The 13,764-nt window shown below is 57.7% G+C and overlaps 4 non-coding genes across 4 annotated transcripts; 2 read left to right on the top strand and 2 right to left on the bottom strand.

The window, feature by feature from the left end:
- The first annotated feature begins 1,038 nt into the window (after positions 1 to 1,038).
- TRNAK-UUU lies at positions 1,039 to 1,111 on the top strand. The gene has a single exon. It is a non-coding gene; the product is annotated as a tRNA-Lys (tRNA).
- Positions 1,112 to 2,127: 1,016 nt separating this feature from the next.
- TRNAT-UGU lies at positions 2,128 to 2,201 on the bottom strand. Its single transcript has one exon. It is a non-coding gene; the product is annotated as a tRNA-Thr (tRNA).
- Positions 2,202 to 12,514: 10,313 nt separating this feature from the next.
- TRNAT-UGU lies at positions 12,515 to 12,588 on the top strand. The gene has a single exon. It is a non-coding gene; the product is annotated as a tRNA-Thr (tRNA).
- Positions 12,589 to 13,170: 582 nt separating this feature from the next.
- TRNAK-UUU lies at positions 13,171 to 13,243 on the bottom strand. The gene has a single exon. It is a non-coding gene; the product is annotated as a tRNA-Lys (tRNA).
- Positions 13,244 to 13,764: the final 521 nt, after the last annotated feature.

Below are 13,764 nucleotides of genomic sequence, written 5' to 3'. Positions count from 1 at the left end.
TCAGACTAATTTTGTTACAATTTTCTTTATAATGTAAAATAATTCAAAAGTAAACAGGCAGGAATAATTGGAACTCTTTTCTCCCGGGCATAGAAAGAAACGGCTTTTTGGCTTTTCATGATACGGGAGTCAGGTTCATTCACTGTTCAGAAGCAACGTGCTCAGAAGCCTGTTGTGTTTCATTTCTTAGGTTCTGCTGCCATCGTGTGACCATTTCCTTCCCTTCCTTTGTGTCCAAAGCGCAGAGCCCAGTCCCTCCAGGGAGAGAAGGACATCTTTCTTCTTTCCTTCCTCAACAGCCCCCTTCCTTGGAGAGCCCTTTGCTGGGGTCTGGGTGGGGAACAGCCGTTTCTGAGGATTAATTTCACACCATATTTGGTGTTGATATATAGATTTTACAGCCAGACTAGATCGTTAGGTACCTCTGCTCTGACCTGATTCAGAACAGAGTCCAGAGAAATTTATCCAGTGACTCCTACAACCACCCCAAGATCTTCTGGCTGAACGAGGAGGGTTCATTCAGAAAGTCATTGTGTTTGGATGTAAAGGTGTGAAATGATGGGGAAATTGGCCCCTCTTTCAAGTTTAAATGTTGTAACTTCTACATCTAGACCGGGGTGGCCAACCTGAGCCTGAGAAGGAGCCAGAATTTCCCAATGTAACTGCCAAACTTGCACCTTTGTATGTAACTGCTGAGTCAGTTGTGAACCTTCCCATCATTATCATTATCCCTTCGAAATGATGATGGTGATGGACACTTGGCTCGATATCCCAGTGTGCCCTGGACATCTACAGGTTGCATTAGCCAATCCAACCATTCGGCACTTGCAGATGGGCAACTCTGTATTGTGCCTGAGTCTTGTACAGCTATGAAAGGCTGGTAGATGCCGATATTTTCCCATCTTTTTAACCAGCACTAATACCCAGCCAGGACAGGGCTGGGAAGAGAGAGAGAGCAGCAGGTTTCCCCAATTGTTTCCTGCTTGCTTTTTCTTGACTAGCTTCACCTCTGCACCAACTTGCACTTTTCCTGTGTGAGCCTGGCTAGTTCAGTTGGCAGAGCATCAGACTTTTAATCTGAGGGTCCAGGGTTCAAGTCCCTGGTCAGGTGATAAACTTCTCACTATGATTGTAAAAATCTGACTTTCTGGAGTCTTCTTTGGTGTTACTCTTTCTCTTCAGGATTTTCCTTTCCTAAGAAGGGCCTTTGTGTGGGGGGGATTGAAGGAACAACTCCTTGACATCCCCTCTGTCCTTGCAGCCTGGAGGCATAAAGGCATCTGGGCAAAGAGCATGTTCCTTCCCTACAGACAAACACACACACAGAATATCCCTAAGGAATTAGAATCACCCGCTGCCTTCCCCTGTCCTGCTGGATCCCCAAATGAAGATGCTCTTCAGCCCAAACCCATGTCCCCTCTTTTCCCAGTGCCCCTCAGTCCCAACCCTCAGTCCCTCCTATGCTCACTGCTCCTCACTCCCAACCGGAGCCTGCTCCTCTTCACCCTTCTCCTCTGTCCCAACCCACAGCCCCCTCCTATTCCCAGTGCCCCTCAGAACCAACCCACAGGCCCCTCCTCCTCAAGCTGCTCCTCAATCCCAACCCATGGCTCCCTCCTTCCCTCCAGCAGCAGGTGCTTCAGACCCCCTCAGGAAGATTTTCTTGCAAGGTTTCGTGTATGAGTCTGCATGTGGATTTCACAGTATGTTGGAAATAGCTTGGGTTGCTTGCCGAAATGATCACTTGTGGCTGGTGTTGGATTCCCAGTCTCCTTGTTATTGGGGCAGGAGAAACAAAGGGTTGTTATCCTTGATATGTGAATCAAGGACTCAACCCTAGGTGCAAACTAAATGAGCTGCCCACAGATTCTGGCAGCCACAATGAGCATTTGGTGCAAGAGCCCAGACCTGCCCCTGTCCCAGAAGGAGGGGGCCATCCGTGTGGGGCTTGGACCACTGACCTATCAGCTCTTAACTCCCAAACTTTCAGTAACTCTATCATCAGTGCCAGTGAGTGTAATTTAAACCATAAGAAAAACCACACTGGGCTAGATCATAGGTCCATCTAGCTCTGTATTTTATCTTCTGACAGTAGCCAATACCAGGTGCTCTAAAAGCATCTCAACAAGGCACCACTGGGAGTTGAACCCAGCATCTCCTGTTTACAAAACAGGTACTTTAACCAGCTAAACCATGGTGCCTGCCTGTGGCTAAAGTAAAGTGTCTGCTCACACCTGACTCCCTGCATCCCCACCTGGGCCCCACAAAGCAGAGCAGCAGGTGAGGTTTTTCTTGCAAGCTGTGTGTGTGTGTGAATCTTTGGCCAGGTCTGCACTACAAAGTTATTTCAGCAGAATTATATTGCTCAGGTGTGTGAAAAACACACTATGCTCCCTCGGTTGGCACTGCAATGCCACATCTGGTGACAAAACTGCCCTGTTTTGGTGACCAAATAAAACCACTTCGATGAGCTTTTTGCAGCAAACTTAAAGTGACAGAGTGTCAGTGTAGACGCTGCTGTTCATTATATCACCATAACTGGCCTCTTCCAGTATCCCACAATGCCCGCCGTGAACTCGCCTGCCCTGCATTCCTGCTACAGAGCCATGGGCCCCTCCCCTTTCATCGCTCTGGGAAGTGCTGACAGCTGAGGCTGCTGCTCTGCTCCGGCAGCCAGGAGCAAATCACTGCCGTGGATGCTGCTCTCTCCCACCCTGCGAACACAGAGCAGGGTGGCGGGAACTTCCTTACATGGGGGGGGCACTGGCATCCGAACTGTGACACGCCCATGACACCCCTTCCCTAGAGGAGGCTCTTACCCTCTAAACAGGGACTTCTGTTTTCTAGTAAAATCACTAAAGGGAAGGAGAAAACTCAAAAGAGGTTCCTCCTGGCTCTCACGTTCCTGAACCCGAATACTCTCTCAGTCCTCAAAGAGAGACCTGGAGAAGGAGACTTGCTGAAGCAAAGCCACAGGGGTCTCTGAGGTTTCCCTGGCCCCTCACCCCTGTCCTGCCTGGCTGATGTCAGCATCTCTCTGTGAGGTCACCACCTCCCCACCACCTTTGACCAATAGTCTGAGGTCCTGCAAAAGGCCTTTGTGATGTCACTGCCTGTCATGGCCTCACAGATCGTGCCCACTCTTGACCCCGTGCGGTCCGTGGGGGGTGCCCCTTTCAGTGCGACAGCCCTTGGCGGGGGTCCACTCTCTCTCGGGGTCAGGCCCCTCCACCTCCTGGAGCCGCACCTCTCTGAGCCTTAGCACGTCTGTCTCTCGCCGTGGGCCCCCTCAGGGAGTCCACGCGCTCTGGACCCCCTGGGCCTCCTCATCCCCGAAGGGGTTGATGCCCCCTGTTCTCTAGACCGGAGTGACTCTGAGCCAGCATAAAACTGGAGGGTTTATTAAGAGTTGAACACAGCACAGGAAACTCTCAGGGCCTCAGACCTGGCCTCCCTCAGCCCAGCACATCCCAGTCCCCCTGCAGCCAGATGGGCTCTGCCTGCTTCCCCTCGCCAGCCCCGAGCCCCCCTGCCCCCAGCTGGGCCTCCGATATCCCCGGCCCCAGGCCCCGCCTCTGGCCATTGTCTTTTCTCCAGGTAAACAGGGTTGCCTGGGCCTCCTCCCCTCTCTGCCCTCCTCTGGCTGGAACAGGTTGGTCACGGGGTCCTCTCCCCGCAGCCCATTGTCCTCTCACTGGCCAGAACCGGCTGTGACTCCTGAGCTGGGTCTCCGGGTCACCAGGTCACCAGTCGCTGGGGTCTCCATCCTCCAGGCCATCAGCCGGGGTCCCAAGTCCCTCTCGGATCCTCTGTAACAACAAACTCCCTCTCCCCTCACCTCGTTAAACCAGTAACACCCGGGGACACTGAGTCCCGCTCCCTGTGCATGCGAACCACTGGAAAACACAGAAAACCCTAAGAAAATCCCCCACTTCGTCACAGAGCCCAGCACCTCTCCTCCTCTGGGCACCTGGAGCAGAGGCGGCTGGTGCTGACGGCTCCAAGGGAAGGCTTAAAAGCCACAGAGCAGCTGAGGTCAGGGCCAGAGGAGGGCAGGACCATGCCTATGTGTGGCCAGCAGACAGGCACAAAAACACCCAGCCAGGCTGCTCCCTGCCAGGCCAAACACCCACTGAAGGCCACCCGCAGACCAGCATGCGGGGCGGCTGCTGATGCTCTGTGACCATTATCGAAGATGGTAGGAAAGCAGGGCCAGCCCCCCTGGTGGGGCCTCTTACTGTTCCCACTCTCCATGCTCACTTTGGCAGTGGGGCAGGAGATTTTTCCCTAGCTGGCGAGAAGCAGAGAAACACCCAGGCTCCATGTAGCAAACCCCCTCAAGCACAGGGACAGGTGCACACTTGGAAGAGGGAAACTGATCCACACACTAGCCCGGGCAGCCGCCCATTTTCTTTGGCAAGTCAGGAAGGGCAAAGGCGAGACTGGAAGCACCTGGGGCTCATGCCCCAGCCTTTGTGACACCCAACCCGCAACTCCTTCCTGGGGCTCTAGCTGAAGCCAGAGCATTGGCCTGAGCGGCCAAGAAGAGGTTCCAGCCTTGAAGGGAGCAGGACTTTCAGCCCAAAGGTAAAACTGCACAAGCACAACCACGAACGGACTCGACCCCTCAATCGCCTGATCCGAAGTCAGACACCTTATCCATTAGGCCACGTGGTCACACAGGAAAAGGCCCTCCAGGCACTTCTTTGGAAAAGGCTGACACTGACGCATCCAACGAAGTGGGGATTCACCCACGAAAGCTCATGCTCCAATACATCTGTTAGTCTATAAGGTGCCACACGACTCTTTGCTGCTTTTGCAGACACTGTGTTTCTCAGGTCAGCTACTGAGGGGGGCTGAGACTCTCTGGGCACAAGAAGTCGAGTTCCCAGCGACACGTGAGACTTAATTCTCTGGAGCCAGGTGCAGGGTTTTGGCAGGGAGGCTCAGGCATGGGGGATTGGGGTGCAGCGGACGGACCGGCTGTCTAGGTACAGAGATTTAGTCTCCCTGAGGAGGAGGAGGAGGAATCCTGCTGACAGGCAGTGGCCAAGGCCAGTGCAACCACTAGGCCAACTAGTCAGCCACCGAGGGTGCCAAGTGGTTGGGGGCACCAAAAATTGCACTCAGGGGAGGCGGGGGAGTGGAGGTGAGCTGGGGCAGGGGGCTGGGGGAGGTGCGGGGGGAGGGCTGCCCACAGCAATAACGGGGGTGGGGGTGTGCAGGGGCACCGCTCCCTGTCCCAGCTCACCTCTGCTCCATCTTCTCCCCTGAGCACGCCGCCCCTGTTCTGATTCTCCTCCCCTCCCAGGCTTGCTGCACTAAACAGCTGATTGGCACCGCAAGCCTGGGAGGCGGGAGAAGTGGAGCAGCGCCGGCGTGCTCAGGGGAGAAGGCGGAGCGGAGGTGAGCTGGGGTGAGGAGCTGCTGCAGGGGGGACTGCCCGGCTCTTCCTCTTGGCCCCCGCCCCTGCACTCACTGCATGGTAAGTGGAGTGACCCAGCCCCAGCCTGGTCCATTCCCCTGGCTCCCAGCCACGCCACCAGCGAGTGCTGTGGGGCGGTTCCCCCACCCAAGCTTGGGAGCCAGGGGAGCAGAGCAGGCTGGGGCCCCAGGCCTGTGTGGGGGGAAGCAGAGGGGGGCTGGTCCCAGGCCATCGTGGGACCAGGGGGGCTGGCTACTTCCTGCAGGAAGTGGAGTGACCTGGCTCCAGCCTGCTCTGCTCCCCTGGCTCCCAGGCTTGTGTTGGTGTTGGCTGGATTTGTGCGGGTGTTTGTGTATATTAGCAATTGCGTGTGTGTGGCTGGATTCATGCATGTGTTCGTGTATGTTTGCAATTGTGTGCATGTGCATGCTCTGCTGCCTTCTGCCGGCGCGACAACCATTTCTCCATATGTCACAGCCCCCATACCGTCGACCCCGGTGGTGATTTCCCCATGTTACAAGGGCTGGCTGGCCTGACTCTTCTCCCCTCTGCGGAGTGTGGCGGGGGCTGCAGCTCAACCCCTGTGGGGCAGGAGGGCCCAGGTGCGGCGTGCTGGGCTCCGATGCACCTGGAAAGCAGCTCAGGTGAGGTGGGGCAGGGCGTGTGGTGTCCGTTCTGCGTTGCCTGGTGCTGGGACATTGCACAATCCCCAGCCACGCCGCACAGTGCACCCCGAGAGGGGGCAGGGGGCCAAGCAGATAATCCAGCACGAGGGGATCATTCTCATTGGTAGCCATCCAGTGGCACATGTGGTCTCATTGGGATGGGGGGGGGGCGAAGCCTCGGGGCAAGGGAACCGGGGCCTCCCCCCACGCGCCGAGTCTCTGTCCCGCGCTCTCTCTGCCAATCAGGGAGCGGGGAGGGGCGCGGAGAAGTGACGAGTTACGGCCCCTCCTCCAATAGAGGCCGCGTGTGTGTGTGAGAGAGAGAGAGAGAACTACGGGGAGGGGGCGCGTTGTCTGAGCAACTGCTCGTCACTTCCGCTCTGAGACGAGCCAGGAACTACAACTCCCAGCCTGCCCCGGGGCGCCTCCGTCCTCTCCCGCCCAGGTGAGGGCGGGTCCCTGGGTCCACCTGACACCTCCCCCCAACGCAACTCCTCATCCCCGCCCCGACCCCCAGAGAGCCCAGGCCCCGCCCCCCCCAAGGGTATGAATGTGCTGTGCCGCTTCGCCCCTTTCACCCCCCGCACAAAGCGGCTGGTGGGGGCGGGGCCGGGTCCGGCTCTGCCCGGGGGCTGGATCCACGTGTTCCCGGCGCCCCTACGTGTCACCCCGACTCCCGCTGCCCCCAGCCCCGCCCCCTCCCGGGTGAGCCCGGCTCAAACACCCGCAGACAGACCCGCCCGGCCTGCCCGAGCCCCGCTGTGCCCGCCCCAAAGCCCCGCCTGCCCCTTCCCCCAAAGCCCCGCCCCCACTGTGCCCGCCCCCAAAGCCCTGTCCCGCCCCTTCCCCCAAAGCCCCGCCCCCACTGTGCCCGTCCCCAGAGCCCTGGCCCCGCCCCTTCCCCAAAGCCCCGCCCCGCTGTGCCCGCCCCAAAGCCCTGCTCCCGCCCGCCCCTTCCCCCAAAGCCCCGCCCCGCTGTGCCCGCCCCAAAACCCTGCTCCGCCCGCCCCTTCCCCAAAGCCCCGCCCCGCTGTGCCCGCCCCAAAGCCCTGCTCCCGCCCGCACCTTCCCCAAAGCCCCGCCCCGCTGTGCCCGCCCCAAAGCCCCGCCCGGTCACTGCCCACCCCTGTGTGGGGGCACCAGCACTGTGCCGGGTCGTGACGGGAAATTGTCCAAGCTGGCCCAGTGGAGACGTGTGTGTCCCTGCTGCCCCCTGCTGGTGGGGCTGAGCCCCGCTCTGTGTGTGTGTGTGTGTGTGTGCGTATGTGACACTGTTTGTGTCAGTGTGTTGCTGGGCTAACCAGTAGGAAATGGCTTTGCAGGATTTTGTATCCTGCAGGAAGTGAGTGACTGACTGACACGCAGACACACACACACACACACACACTGACGCACAAAGGGACTCACACAATCCCAAGAACACTCACACACAACACACCCAGAGGGACATGCTAGCCCAACCCCCAAAGAGAGAAACAATCACACCCCCAGCCGCACTCACAATCACCCCCCCAAACCATAATATTTGCAATCGTGCTCAGAGACACAACTGCACACAGTTCACTCCCACTGCTCCAAATACAAGGACCTCCTGCCCCACACAGCATGTGCCAAGGCCTGTGGAACTCACTGCCACTGGACAGCTACCAATGAGAATGATCCCCTCATGCTGGATCATCTGCTTGGCCCCCCACTCCCTCTTGGGGCGCGCTGTGCGGTGTGGCTGGGGATTGTGCAGTGGCCCAGCACCAGGCAACGCAGAACAGACACCACACGTCCTGCCCCACCTCACCTGAGCTGCTCTCCAGGTGCATTGGAGCCCAGCACCCCACACCTTGGCACTCCTGCTCCACAGGGGGTGAGCTGCAGCCCCTGCCACACTCTGCAGAGGGGAGAAGGGTCAGGCCAGCCAGCCCTTGTAACATGGGGAAATCACCACCTGGGTCGACAGTATGGGGGCTGTGACATATAGAGAAACGGTTGTTGCGCCGGCAGAGGGCAGCAGAGCACACACACACACACACACAATTGCAAACATACACAAACACATGCATGAATCCAGCCACACACACACAATTGCTAATATACACAAACATCCGCACAAATCCAGCCAACACCAACACAAGCCTGGGAGCCAGGGGAGCAGAGCAGGCTGGGGCCGGGTAACTCCATTTCCCGCAGGAAGTAGCCAGCCCCCCGTCCCCCACGGAGTCCTGGGACCAGCCCCCCTCTGCTTCCCCCCACACAGGCCTGGGGCCCCAGCCTGCTCTGCTCCCCTGGCTCCCAAGCTTGGGGGGAGGGGGGAACCGCCCCACAGCACTCGCCGGTGGCGTGGCTGGGAGCCAGGGGAGTGGACCAGGCTGGGGCTGGGTCACTCCACTTACCATGCAGTGAGTGCAGGGTGGGGGCCATGGGGAAGAGCCGGGCAGCCCCCCCCCCACTGCAGCAGCTCCCCACCCCAGCTCACCTCCGCTCCGCCTTCTCCCCTGAGCTCGCCGGCGCCGCTCCACTTCTCCCGCCTCCCAGGCTTGCGGTGCCAATCAGCTGTTTAGTGCCGCAAGCCTGGGAGGGAAGGAGAATTGGAGCGGGGGCGGCAGTGTGCTCAGGGGAGAAGACGGAGCAGAGGTGAGCTGGGACAGGGAGCGGTTCCCCTGCAGGCCCCGCCCCCGTTACTTGCTGTGGGCAGTCCTCCCCCCGCACCCCTCCCAGCCCCCTGCCCCAGCTCACCTCCATTCCCCGGCCTCCCCTAAATGCGCTTTTTGGTGCCCCCAACCACTTGGCACCCTGGGCGGCCGACTAGTTGGCCTAGTGGTTGCACTGGCCCTGGCCACTGCCTGTCAGCAGGATTCCTCCTCCTCCTCCTCCTCAGGGAGACTAAATCTCTGCACCTAGACAGTGCGGGGTTACGCAAGCAGACAACCAGCATCACCAGACAGGCACTGCAGTGGAACCCCCAAGGCAAGCGGAAAAGAGGCCGCCCAAGAAATACCTGGCGACGCGACCTTCAGGTTGATAGCAAAAAAATGGGCTATACCTGGAACCAGCTAGAGCGAATGGCCCAGGATAGAAGACTATGGAGATCTGTGGTTGGCGGCCCATACCCCGGTTGGGGTGACGGGCATGAATGAATGAATGAATGATGAGACAGTGCAGGGCCCAATTCGAACAGTTTCGACGGGGCCTCGGCAGGGATGACTATTAAAAAAAAAATGTAAAAAAACCACATGGGGCTTGTACTCACTGGGCGGCACTCCGACTCTTCGGCACCACTTCAGCGGCGGGTCCTTCACTCGTTCCAGGTGTGTTCGGTGGCACTGAAGGACCCGCCGCCGAAGACCCAGAGCAAGCGAATGACTCAGCGCCAAAGTGCCGACAAAGACCCGGAGCGCCGCCAGGTGAGTAAAAATGAAAAAGGCGCCTCTAGCCAGGGAAAGGATTCTCACTGGGCACGGGGCCCTCTTAGGCACGGGGCCCGATTCGAGGGAATTGGTGGAATTGGCCTAAAGCCGGCCCTGCCCCCAACCACTTGGCACCCTGGGCGGCTGACTAGTTCGCCTAGTGGTTGCACCGGCCCTGGCCACTGCCTGTCAGCAGGATTCCTCCTCCTCCTCCTCAGGGAGACAATCTCTGCACCTAGACAGCCGGTCCATCCGCTGCACCCCAATCCCCCATGCCTGAGCCTCCCTGCCAAAGTCCTGCACCTGGCTCCAGAGAATTAAGTCTCACATCTCACTGGGAACTCCACTTCTTGTGCCCAGAGAGTCTCGGCCCCCCTCAGTAGCTGACCTGAGAAACACAGTGTCTGCAAAAGCAGCAAAGAGTCGTGTGGCGACTAACAGACGTATTGGAGCATGAGCTTTCGTGGGTGAATCCCCACTTCGTCGGATGCGTCAGTGTCTGCCTTTTCCAAAGAAGTGCCTGGAGGGCTTTTTTTTCTGGGTGACCACATGGCCTAATGGATAAGGCGTCTGACTTCGGATCAGGCGATTGAGGGTTCGAGTCCCTTCATGGTTGTGCTTGTGCAATTTTACCTTTGTGCTGAACGTCCTGCTCCCTTCAGGGCTGGAACCTCTTCTTAGCCGCTCAGGCCAATGCTCTGGCTGCAGCTAGAGCCCCGGGAAGGAGTTGGGGGTTGGGAGTCACAAAGGCTGGGGCATGAGCCCCAGGTGCTTCCAGTCTCACCTTTGCCCTTCCTGACTTGCCAAAGAAAATGGGTGGCTGCCCGGGCTAGCGTGTGGAGCAGTTTCCCTCTTCCAAGTGTGCGCCTGTCCCTGTGCTGGAGGGGGGTTGCTGCATGGAGCCTGGGTGTTTCTCTGCTTCTTGCCAGCTGGGGAAAAGCCTCTTGGGGTAAAATCTCCTGTCCCACTGCCAAAGTCAGCACCTTGAGTGGGAACGGTAAGAGGCCCCACCAGGGGGGCTGGCCCTGCTTTCCTACCGTCTTCTGATGTTGGCCACAGAGCATCAGCAGCCGCCCCGCATGCTGGTCTGTGGGTGGGCTTCAGTGGGTGTTTGGCATGGCAGCCTTGCGGGGTGTTTTTGTGCCCATCTGAAGGCCACACGTAGGCATGGTCCTGCCCTCCTCTAGCCCTGACCTCGGTTGCTCTGTAGCTTTTAAGCCTTCCCTTGGAGCTGTCAGCATCAGCCGCCTCTGCTCTAGGTGCCCAGAGGAGGAGAGGTGCTGGGCTCTGTGACGAAGTGGGGGATTTTCTTAGGGTTTTCTGTGTTTTCCAGTGGTTTGCATGCACAGGGAGTGGGACTCAGTGTCCCCGGGTGTTACTGGTTTAACAAGGTGAGGGGAGAGGGAGTTTGTTGTTACAGAGGACTGGAGAGGGACTTGGGACCCCGGCTGATGGCCTGGAGGATGGAGACCCCAGCGACTGGTGACCCGGAGACCCAGCTCAGGAGTCACAGGCGGTTCTGGCCAGAGGGAGGACAATGGGCTGCGGGGAGAGGACCCAGTGACCAACCTGTTCCAGCCAGAGGGGGGGCAGAGAGGGGAGGAGGCCCAGGCAACCCTGTTTACCTGGAGAAAAGACAATGGACAGAGGTGGGGCCTGGGGCCGGGGATATCGGAGGCCCAGCTGGGGGCAGGGGGGCTCGGGGCTGGCGAGGGGAAGCAGGCAGAGCCCACCTGGCTGCAGGGGGACTGGGATGTGCTGGGCTGAGGGAGGCCAGGCCTGAGGCCCTGAGAGTTTCCTATGCTGTGTTCAACTCTCAATAAACCCTCCTGTTTTATGCTGGCTGAGAGTCGCTCCGGGCTAGAGAACAGGGGGCAGCAACCCCTTCGGGGGTGAGGAGGCCCAGGGGGTCCAGAGCGCGTGGACTCCCTGAGGGGGCCCACGGCGAGAGACAGACGTGCTAAGGCTCAGAGAGGTGCGGCTCCAGGAGGTGGGGGGCCTGACCCCGAGAGAGAGTGGACCCCCGAGAAGGGCTGTCGCACTGAAAGGGGCACCCCCCACGGACCACACGGGGCCAAGAGTGGACACGATCTGTGAGTCTGTGACAGGCAGTAACATCACAAAGGCCTTTTGCAGGACCTCAGACTATTGGTCAAAGGTGGTGGGGAGGTGGTGACCTCACAGAGAGATGCTGACATCAGCCAGGCAGGACAGGGGCGAGGGGCCAGGAAAACCTCAGTGACCCCTGTGGCTTTGCTTCAGCAAGTCTCCTTCTCCAGGTCTCTCTTTGAGGACTGAGAGAGTATTCGGGTTCACGGATGTGAGCGCCAGGAGGAACCTCTTTTGAGTTTTCTCCTTCCCTTTTAGTGATTTTACTAGAAAACAGACGAACCTGTTTAGAGGGTAAGAGCCTCCTCTAGGGAAGGGGTGTCCTGGGGGTGTCACAGTTCGGATGCTGGTGCCCCCCCCCATGTAAGGAAGGTCCCGCCACCCTGCTCTGTGTTCGCAGGGTGGGAGAGAGCAGCATCCACGGCAGTGATTTGCTCCTGGCTGCCAGAGCAGAGCAGCAGGCTCAGCTGTCAGCACTTCCCAGAGCGATGAAAGGGGAGGGGCCCATGGCTCTGTAGCAGGAATGCAGGGCAGGCGAGTTCACAGCAGGCATTGTGGGATACTGGCAGAGGCCAGTTATGGTGATATAATGAACAGCAGCGTCTACACTGACACTCTGTCACTTTAAGTTTGCTGCAAAAAGCTCATCGAAGTGGTTTTATTTGGTCACCAAAACAGGGCAGTTTTGTCACCAGATGTGGCATTGCAGTGCCAACCGAGGGAGCATAGTGTGTTTTTCACACACCTGAGCAATATAATTCTGCTGAAATAACTTTGTAGTGCAGACCTGGCCAAAGATTCACACACACACACACAGAGCTTGCAAGAAAAACCTCACCTGCTGCTCTGCTTTGTGGGGCCCAGGTGGGGATGCAGGGAGTCAGGTGTGAGCAGACACTGTACTTTAGTCACAAGCAGGCACCATGGTTTAGCTGGTTAAAATACCTGTTTTGTAAACAGGAGATGCTGGGTTCAACTCCCAGTGGTGCCCTGTTGAGATGCTTTTGCTGGAGGGAAGGAGGGAGCCGTGGGTTGGGATTGAGGAGCAGCGTGAGGAGAAGGGGCCTGTGGGTTGGGATTGAGGGGCACTGGGAATAGGAGGGGCCTGTGGGTTGGTTCTGAGGGGCACTGGGAATAGGAGGGGGCTGTGGGTTGGGACAGAGGAGAAGGGTGAAGAGGAGCAGGCTCTGGTTGGGAGTGAGGAGCAGTGAGCATAGGAGGGACTGAGGGTTCGGTCTGAGGGGCACTGGGAAAAGAGGGGACATGGGTTTGGGCTGAAGAGCATCCTCATTTGGGGATCCAGCAGGACAGGGGAAGGCAGCAGGTAATTCTAATTCCTTAGGGATATTCTGTGTGTTTGTATGTGCGTGTGTGTGTGCAGGGGAGGAACATGCTATATGCCCAGAGGCCTTTATTCCTCCAGGCTGCAAGGTCAGAGGGGATGTCAAGGAGTTGTTCCTTCAATCCCCCCACACAAAGGCTCTTCTTAGGAAAGGAAAATCCTGAAGAGAAAGAGTAACACCAAAGAAGACTCCAGAAAGTCAGATGTTTACAATCATAGTGAGAAGTTTATCACCTGACCAGGGACTTGAACCCTGGACCCTCAGATTAAAAGTCTGATACTCTGCCAACTGAGCTAGCCAGGCTCACATAGGAAAAATGCAGCTTGGTGCAGAGGTGAAGCTAGTCAAGAAAAAGCAAGCAGGAAACAATTGGGGAAACCTGCTGCTCTCTCTCTCTTCCCAGCCCTGTCCTGGCTGGGTATTAGTGCTGGTTAAAAAGATGGGAAAATATCGGCATCTACCAGCCTTTCACAGCTGTACAAGACTCAGGCACAATACAGAGGTGCCCATCTGCAAGTGCCGAATGGTTGGATTGGCTAATGCAGCCTGTAGACGTCCAGGGCACACTGGGATATCGAGCCAGGTGTCCATCACCATCATCATTTCAAAGGGATAATGATAATGATGGGAAGGTTCACAACTGACTCAGCAGTTGCATACAAAGGTGCACGTTTGGCAGTTACATTGGGAAATTCTGGCTCCTTCTCAGGCTCAGGTTGGCTACCCTGGTCTAGATGTAGAAGTTACAACATTTAAACTTGAAAGAGGGGCCAATTTCCCCATCATTTCCCACCTTTACATCCAAACACAATGACTTTCTGAAT

The sequence above is a fragment of the Mauremys reevesii genome, linkage group 12, assembly GCF_016161935.1.
Source record: "Mauremys reevesii isolate NIE-2019 linkage group 12, ASM1616193v1, whole genome shotgun sequence".
NCBI lineage: Eukaryota > Metazoa > Chordata > Testudines > Geoemydidae > Mauremys > Mauremys reevesii.
This window is presented reverse-complemented; position numbering and strand designations above follow the sequence as displayed.